The sequence below is a fragment of the Mesoplodon densirostris genome, chromosome 4, assembly GCF_025265405.1.
Source record: "Mesoplodon densirostris isolate mMesDen1 chromosome 4, mMesDen1 primary haplotype, whole genome shotgun sequence".
Classification (NCBI taxonomy): domain Eukaryota; kingdom Metazoa; phylum Chordata; class Mammalia; order Artiodactyla; family Ziphiidae; genus Mesoplodon; species Mesoplodon densirostris.
In genome coordinates this window covers 16,194,126-16,203,693 of record NC_082664.1, presented here as the reverse complement: position 1 = coordinate 16,203,693, position 9,568 = coordinate 16,194,126, and positions in this window count along the sequence as shown.

Below are 9,568 nucleotides of genomic sequence, written 5' to 3'. Positions count from 1 at the left end.
GGAATATCATAGAAGCCTGTGTGACTTGGGTACAATAAGCCAGTGTAAAATGACATTAGATAAGGTCAGAGAGCTGGGTACAGTGAGTGGGTAGATCATATAGGGTCTTATGAGTTAGTGTAAGAACTCTGGCTTCTAATCTGAGTGAGATAGCCAACATTGCCTGGGGCAACCTGGTTTAGGTAGAGGTGGATTCTAGATCTATTTTGGAAGTAGAACCAACAGGATTTGCTGATGAATTTGGATGGGTGTGTTAGAGAAAGAGGAGACAAATATATATGTAAGGCTTTTGGCCTGGGCGACTAGAAGGATGGATGGGCCATTTTCTGAGATTGGAAGGACTTCAGAAGGAACTGGTTTAGCAGTACAGAGAGGACATCAAGGGTTCATTTTGGATGTATCAACTTGAGATGCCTGTTTGTCTCAAGTGTAGATGTCCATTGATTCTTATGAGTCTGGAGTACAGGAGAAATGTCTGGGGGGAAAATATAAGCAACAGGTAGATGATATTTAGAGCCATGAGGCTGGATCATACCACCTAGCAGATAAATATTGATAGAGAGATAAGACCCAAGAACTGAATGCTGGGGTACTCTTAACTTTTAGGCCTGAGCGATAAAGGCAAACTGATGAAGGACACAGAAAGAGCCAGTGAAGAAGCAGAGTCCCAGAAGGAGAGAGCTTAAGGACTGAGGGCATGGTCAACAGGGTCAAATTCTGCTGAAAGATCAATTATGATTGGCCACTGGATTTGGCACAGTGGAAGAGTGCAGTCAAGTAACAAGTAATTTTTTATGGAGCATCTAGTGTCATGGTGGTCAACCCTGACTACACCTTAGAATCACTTAGGGAACATTCAAAATTTACTAATACCAAGGACTCAGTTTTAGAGACTCAGACTTAATTGGATTTGAGTGAGATTTGAGCAACTGTATTTTGTGAAACTACCCAGATGATTCTAGTGGGTAGCCAGGGTTGAGAATCTCACGTCTAGGTGTATTCAGCAGTGACTACTAATAGTTAGGGGGAAAATGCTACTATATATTTTTAAAAAGTTTAATTATAAAACAGTGTTCAATTGGGGACATAAAAACTGCTGTGTAAGGTAGGATCACAAGTATACTCTGCAGGAATAAGTAAAAATTTAGAGAGTAGAAGCAATTTAAGCTGGGCCTAAAATTTGGTAGGTAGATAACTTGTAAAGGAGAGGAAGGACATTCCTAGAATGTGTAAAGCTATTGAAAAGAATAGGGGTGCACATGGGGTGGAGGTTGGAAGTGTGATATTAAATTTTAAAATTTATATTATAAAATGAATACATTGATTTTCATTATAAAAATTGAAGATATATTAAAAGCATGCTTTTTTTTTCCCTGAAAGCTAAATTTCCAGAAGTGAGATCAAAGGGTTTTTGTGTTTTAAACTTTAGGTTATTTTCTAAAAAGGTTGTCAAAATTCCCAGTAATCCTACACTGGATGAAAGGGTTTCTTTCTTTGTATTCTTGCCAACACAATTTTTATCTTTCTAACTTTTCCTAACCTGCTGAGTGAAAAATATGTGCTACTCTAATTTTTATTTCTCTGATTAACAGGGAGGTGGATCAACTCCTCATATGTTTATACTTTATCTGTCATGTGTTTTACAATTTTTTAAAACTTTATTCTTGGTTTCTTTTGCTTTATAGGAGTAAAATGTGTTACGTAGTCAAATAAGCCAATCTTTCGATGACAACTTTTGGGTTTTTGTGCCTGTTTGGTAAAAATTCCTCCTGCTGAAGATTAAAAAAAAAAAAAAAGCTTTCTAACCTTTCTTCTTTTACTTTTGGAATTTGTTTTAACCAGGAGATCTTTATTTTTGTACACTGGTGAGTTGACTCATTTTTTTTTCCCCAGACGGAAAGCTAACTATCCCCTACACAATCTGTTGGAAAGGCTATCTTTTCCTTACCATTTTGAAATACCATGTTTGTCGTATGTTAAGTTGTCATATATCTGCAGCCATTTCTGGCTTCTCTATTCTAGTCCATTGGTCTCTTTGGGAACCTGTTCTAGTACTTCCTTGTTTTGATTACTATAGCTTTAATGTAAATTTTTGATATCTTGTAAGGCAAATCCCCCCTTATTATTATTCTTTTTCAATTTTGGAGGGGGCTGTTCTTCCTGATGATTGTCAGACTCAATAATTCTAGTTATTAAAAACACACAGGGCCTCCCTGGTGGCGCAGTGGTTGAGAGTCCGCCTGCCGATGCAGGGGAGACGGGTTCGTGCCCCGGTCTGGGAGGATCCCATATGCCGCGGAGCGGCTGGGCCCGTGAGCCATGGCCGCTGAGCCTGCGCGTCCGGAGCCTGTGCTCCGCAACGGGAGAGGCCACAACAGTGAGAGGCCCACATACCGAAAAAAAAAAAAAAAAAAAACACAGAATTTATAGGGTAATTTGAAGAGAACTGAAACTTATCACTATCTGATCTTCCTATCTAAGAACATGGTATATATTTATATTTATTTTCATGTGCTCTTCAGGAAAATGTAGCAGTGTTCTTCCTGTGGAAGTTAGCTGTGTCTTGCTAACTTTCCATCCGTAGATGTCCAAAATCTAATCGTGGGAGAAAAAAAATGAGTGTGAACATATTAGCATTTGTCAGTTTTGCTGCAATAACAAATGACCCAAACATCTCAGGAACTTACAACAATCACATTTCTTTCCTGTTCACATTGCATGTTGGCAGTTGACGGTCAGCTGCAGTGCTGTCGCATGGCTGTCCTTTGCTCCCCCCGTCATCTCATTCTAGAACTCAGGCTGAAAAGCAGAGGGAAAAGAGCAAAAGCCAACCACACAAAGGCTCTTAAAGATTCTGGTAAAGCATGGAGTGTATTTTTTCTGCTCATAACCCATTGACCACAGCAAGTCACATGGCCGACTCCAATGTCAGTAGGTGCAGGGAAGTCACATGGCAGTAGGGGGTGGATGTTTAATCTTCCTGTAAAGAAGGGATGAATGAATAACTGGGGACAATAATACAGTTTGCCACAGTATCCTAAGGAAAACGAACAATGTCATGGAATTCAAAGCCCTATAAACGCTTAAAAATTTGGAACTTCCAGAGTAAAATGGAAAATTTCTCAGAATATGAGGGAAGGAAAGGGGAATGCCAGTAAGTACAAATATGAGACTTTCACAAGAAGACAAAAATATGTTCCACCTTGCAGTGAGATGTTAACTCTAGCCATTCCTCCTCTTCTCAGGTGCCAGCGGGGGTTCAGGGATGGGTGGTCAGGGTGTGAATGAGGTAGGTCTGCTGGGCAGATGACTCTTCTGGATTCCCTCTTCATTGTGTTTCTCTCCTAAACCCATCTAGTAAGAATACTGTAGGGTAGCACTCTGTTATTGCCTCTAACAGAGGGAGGGCCAAGGCCAGGCACTGTGAAGAGAATAGAATAAAGGTGCAGAGGTTCTTGTGATGACAGTTTTCTGTTTGGTTTGATGAAGAGGTGTAGGTTTTATGTTCAATTAAATCATCTACACTACCAAGTCTTAATATTTATCAAGATACGAATTAATCGTTGGGTCTTTAAACTCAAATAGTGATCCAGAACTTGTATTATTAAGTGTAATATTATTGGAAAGAAAGTCATTTTCAGCAAGTATTTTTTGAGTACATATTATGTGCCAAACACTATTCTAGGCACTGAGGATGCAGCAGACTTTCTACTCTCGGTGCTTGCGTCCTGGGGAAGAGTGGGTAAGGGGAGAGAGAGGCAGTAAATATATATATGCATACAAATGAGATCTATCAGGTGGTCGTAGGTGCTGTGGAGAAATATGTGGCAGGGAAATGAGTTGGGAATGATTTGTAGGGAGAACCTCTTTAATAAGGTGACATTTCAGTGGGGAGCTTTATGAAGTGACAGAGGGAAGCAGGTGGTTACCTGGGGGAAGAGTGTGGCTGTCAGCAAACACTATTCTGCTAAGCCCAGTCAAGGACCAATAAGGAGGCCATTGTCACTTCAGTGGAGTGAGCAAATCAGAGGGGGTGAGATATGGCCAGAGAAGTAGGCAGGAGCTAGGACCTGTAGGACCTTTAGACCTTGGTAGGGAGTTTGGATGGTGGTGTTAGAGCATTACAGAACTTAATATTTTTTAAAGAGCAGTACTCTCGCCAAGTCAAAGACATTTAATTACTCATTGCCCTCCTGTCATAGGTGTATATAAGTGTCCTTGTGGTAGATCAAAGTAGTATAGCAGGCAGGGATGTAAGAATATAATGTATATTGCATTTTAAAAACCAGTACTTTTAGTTTGCATTTTAAATATTTATACCAGGATTCCCCGTATAAAAATGCCATATGATAAGTAGATTTTGGTTTGATCAAAATGTCATTATTTAAGCTAAAAATAATCTAGGTCTATTTTTCTTTTTAAAAATAATTTGAAAAGGATCTGCACGACCCCTTACCAATGAATAGAAATAAGGCACTCTTTCATATCATGTTCAATCGAAAGAGTACGACATGGAGCCAGAAGTGATTGTCACATAAATAGAATTTATACCAGCAGAGTTCTAAGCTTACTTCAATTGTTGAAAATTAATTCATTTTCAGACTTCAGAATCTGATTTTCAGAGTACAAGAAGCTTGATGGAAAAAGCAACTGAATGCAATCAGCCTCTCCTTATGTGTTTGGTTTAAAACTGTTTAGGCTGTCGTATGTGATATGAATCAGAGAGACTTGATAAATATTCGTTAGAACACCTAAATGCTCACCTTAGTGGATGTGTAATTGCCTGTGAAATTCAGACTGAAACAAGCAAATTTAGAATAACACAGAATGTTTAATAATTGTACTTTCACGTTTCTAAGACTTTTGCCAAAATAACAGGCGATGACTTCATTGGAGAGCCACAAGAAGAAAATGGATCTTGGCAGATGGTCAGCAATTTGAGGTTAATGAAACGCAGCTCATGTACAGAAATTGAGAAGTATTTTATTTATTTTTAGGGAAGTCACTAGTTTTACAGTGTTTTTCAATTTGGAAATTACAATGGTAGTAGCAGAGTATTCAGAGAATATTTCCCACCAGACTAGGAAAAATTATTGTTCAAGTATTTGAAACGCCAGGAATATTAGATTGTGACTAACTTCATTGCATAAAGTAGTTTTTCTATGAATAAAGTTTTACATAAGGTTGAAGACTTGAGAAAATGTGAAGATTTGTAAATAAAGCTTTAGTAAATAAAGTTTTGTTATACTTTCATAAATATTGACCTACATATCAATGGCCTTGAATAGACAATCCAGAAACATCATTCATTCTATACTATAATTTAGCACATAATTAAGGTAGCATTCAAAATCACTGAATCAAAGTGTCTAATAAATTATGGAATACTAAATAAATATTTTTAAAAGCTCAAGAGCTTTCCTGTATAACAAAATTTCCTAGAAAGACAATTATCTGCAATTGGCAAATAATAGTTACTTTGGCTTTGCCTTCCAATAGCCAAATGTCTTATTCTCTTCATTGCATTGACTATAATTTTCTGAACAATATTAAATAATAGTAGTGCTAGCATGTCTTATCCCAGATTTTACTGGGGATGGTTCTAAGGTTGTACTGTTGAATGTGGTTTAAGATAGCTATACTTTAACATGCTAAGGAAATGTCCTTATATTCCTAGTTTACCAATAGCTATAATTTTCTCTCCCATCCATAAGAGGAGAGAGATTTTGCTCTAGTCTGTACTGTATCCGCATAGTTTAGAAAGTGCCTGACACAGGTGAGCACTCAATAAATGCTTGGCAAATGAATGAGAAATTAAGAGGACTGTATCAAGAAAACATATGAAGTGTCAATAAAATTATCTGAAAAAATTTGGAATCTTAATAATTTATCTAACAATATTGGAATTATACATACAGAAAAGTTGTATTGCTGGGATTGACATAGACACACTACTATATATAAAATAGATAACTAATAAGAACCTACTGTATAGCACAGGGAACTCTTCTCAATACTCTGTAATGACCTATATGGAAAAAGAATCTAAAAAAGAGTGGATATATATATATATATGTATAACTGATTCACTTTGCTGTACAGAAGAAACTAACACAACGTTGTAAATCAACTATACTCCAATAAAAATTTTAAAAAAACTAAAAAAAGAGAAAAGTTGTATTAGAAAAATATATCCATTATCTTAAAATAAGTGAAATTTTTGATAGTTTGTACAATAATTAAAGTACCTTAAAATGCATAAAGATCTTTAAACTGGTCATTAAAAAAATAAAGAACAAAATCCAGTTTGACTGACTTTTACCTCCTTCAAGTGAAAAATAATTTTCAAATTGCTTTAGGTAAACTCTACTTACATGGACTAATCTTCAGAGGCTTTGGCATTTTAAAGAAAAAAGTTATATAGCACTAAGTTTTAAAATGGTTGAAATTAGTTCCCTAAACATTTAAATAGATGCCAAAGTGTATATTCAAACATTAAATTATTTATTTAAAAATATAACTGTTAGTTTTGCATTTAGTAGAAAAGTATAGTATTTATTGAACTTTATTTAGCTAGTCATTCAACAAACATCTATGAAATGCCTACTACTATGTACCATGTGCTGGGCTTTTGGAAAAGGGCTAAATAACATTAAAGTTTGCTAGGGAGACAGACATTACAATGTAGCACAATAAGTTTTATAAGAGGAGTACTGAGAGTATCATTTTTTAAAAAAATCTTTTATTGGAGTATAGTTGCTTTACAATGCTGTGTTAGTTGTTAGTACAGCAAAGCAAATCAGCTATACATATACATATATCCCCTCTTTTTTGGATTTCCTTCCCATTTAGGTCACCACAGAGCACTGAGTAGAGTTTCCTGAGCTATACAATGGGTTCTCATTTAGTTATCTATTTTATACATAGTATCAATAGCGTATATGTGTCAATCCCAATCTCCCAATTCATCCCAACCCCCCTTTCCCCATTGGTATACATATGTTTGTTCTCTATGTCTGTGGCTCTATTTCTGCTTTGTAAATAAGATCGTCTGTACCAATCTTTTCAGATTCCACATATATACATTAATATACAATATTTGTTTTTCTCTTTCTGACTTACTTCAGTCTGTATGACAGTCTCTAGGTCCATCCATGTCTCTACAAATGATCCAGTTTCATTCCTTTTTATGGCTGAGTAATATTCCATTGTATATATGTACCACATCTTTATCCATTCCTCTGTTGATGGACATTTAGGTTGTTTCCATGTCCTGGCTATTGTAAACAGTGCTGCAGTGAATATTGGGGTGCAGGTGTCCTTTTGAATTATGGTTTTCTCTGGGTATATGTCCAGTAGTGGGATAGCTGGATCACATGGTAGTTCTATTTTTAGTTGTTTAAGGAACCACCATACTGTTCTCCATAGTGACTGTATCAATTTACATTCCCACCAACGGTGTAAGAGGGTTCCCTTTTCTCCACTCCCTCTCCAGCATTTATTGTTTGTAGTATTGAGAGTATCTTGCAGACAGGTCTTTGGAGAATTGGAGCTCAAAGTAGAGTTGAAATTTGGCTTGGATTTATACCAACCAGACAGAAGGCATGGGGGAAGGAGAAAAGGACACTGCAGGTATGGGACAACATATGCAAAGGCACAAAATCCTGAAAGTACATGAAGTGTACAGAGAATCAGGAGAAATGCAGTGTGACTAGAGTATTTGTACTTTCAAAAGTTCAAGTTGCACATTTGGTTGAGGGTGTAGGATCTTGAGTCAATATGAGTGCAAATTCTGATTCTGCCACTCACTAGCTGGATGACTTTGAGCAGATAACGAAGTCTCAGCTCTTTCCTCTGTAAGATGGAGATAATAATAGTATCAAGGGCTAGTAGGAAGACTACTAACTAGAGTAAGACTCAATAAATGTTAGTCATCTTTATATTGGTATATAGATAAATCTGTTAGTGATTCCTTTAAGTAGTATCAAGTAGTTTATGTAGTGCTGAGAATTATTTACCTCATGGTTTTTTTTTAACTTTAAAAGCAGAATAATTCCTATGTTAGTGCTAATAATGAGCTCACTTTTCTGTAAAGAACCCAAGAGGAAGTATCACTTCTTCCTGAGCAAAAAGACTGTAAACATGTTACCTCGGATCATATCCACTTTAGAGAAAAAGTTCCACCCCAGAATCAGTGGTTTATGCAACTGCCAGTAATAGAACTCTATAGCTTTAAAATTCTGAAAGAACATCTACTTCGTGGTAAATAGCTAAAAAGCATAACACTTCTATTAATTCACACAAATGCATGTGACTTTGCAAGTATTTTAAAATCATTTGCACTAGTGTCTGTCCCTTGGAAGAGTAAGCTGTACTTATATGTCTATTTCTTTAGGTCTACTTCTTGCCTCAGCCTATTGCACTCAGATTTCTGTACCTATTCTCTTTTGACTTCTCTGACAAATATTGTAAATAGATGACTAATGACCATATTCAGTGATTTTTTTTTAGCTTTTAGTTTCCATCATCTCTTTTCAGAATTTAACATGGTTGAAATGCCTCTGCTTTTTTGAAATTCTCTCTGTGCTTTGGCTTCATGAAGCCACACTCACCTGGTTTTCTTACATCTGCTTTCTTACATCTCTGACTGTTTCTTCTTGGTATGGTTCATCTTTCCTCCTTTCATTAGCTGTCCCTGAATGCTGGGGGTCTGCAGGGTACTTTCTTTGGCTCTCTTCTCATTCCACAAACTCTCCATGGTGTATCTCAACCTCTCCATTGCCTTCAGTGAGCAGACGTATGATTAGATGAGTCTCAAATTTTCTCTCTCTCCCTGACCTCTTTCTATGGCTTCTGACATGTATCTGTCTCCAGTTATCAACAGAACATCTCCATCTGGCTGTCCCAGAGACACTTAAAATCATTATGTCCCATATGAATTTAATCCCTTTTTTTCTCAACTTATTCTTTCTCCTTCATTCTGATCTTGGTGACTGGCGCCCCCTCACAACCTGCAAACGTGGGAGCTAGCTTAGATTTCTCTTTTACCTTAGCCAAATGCCCTGCACATATCCAATCAAGTGTCCAAGTCCTATGGATTCTACCTTAACATTTTTCAGCTCTTCTGTCCGTTCTCCTTACTCCCAGCTTCTCACACCTTGACTCCTGCCATAGTATCCTAAGCAATCTCCTGTCCTTCACTTTTTTTTTTTTTGCAGCACGCGGGCCTCTCACTGCTGTGGCCTCTCCCGTTGCAGAGCACAGGTTCCGGACGCGCAGGCTCAGAGGCCATGGCTCACGGGCCCAGCCGTTCTGCGGCATGTGGGATCTTCCCTGACCGGGGCACGAACCCGTGTCCCTTGCATCGGCAGGCGGACTCTCAACCACTGCGCCACCAGGGAAGCCCTCCTGTCCTTCACTCTTAATCAGTCAAGTTGCTTTTATTCCCTTATAAAATTCTCTGGGGGCTTTTCATGCAAACTCCACTGTATCACGTGTCACATTCAGCCCACCTTTGCCTCTTCTTTCTTTCCACACTTTCTTTCCTGGTCACATGGCTCCATGCTGT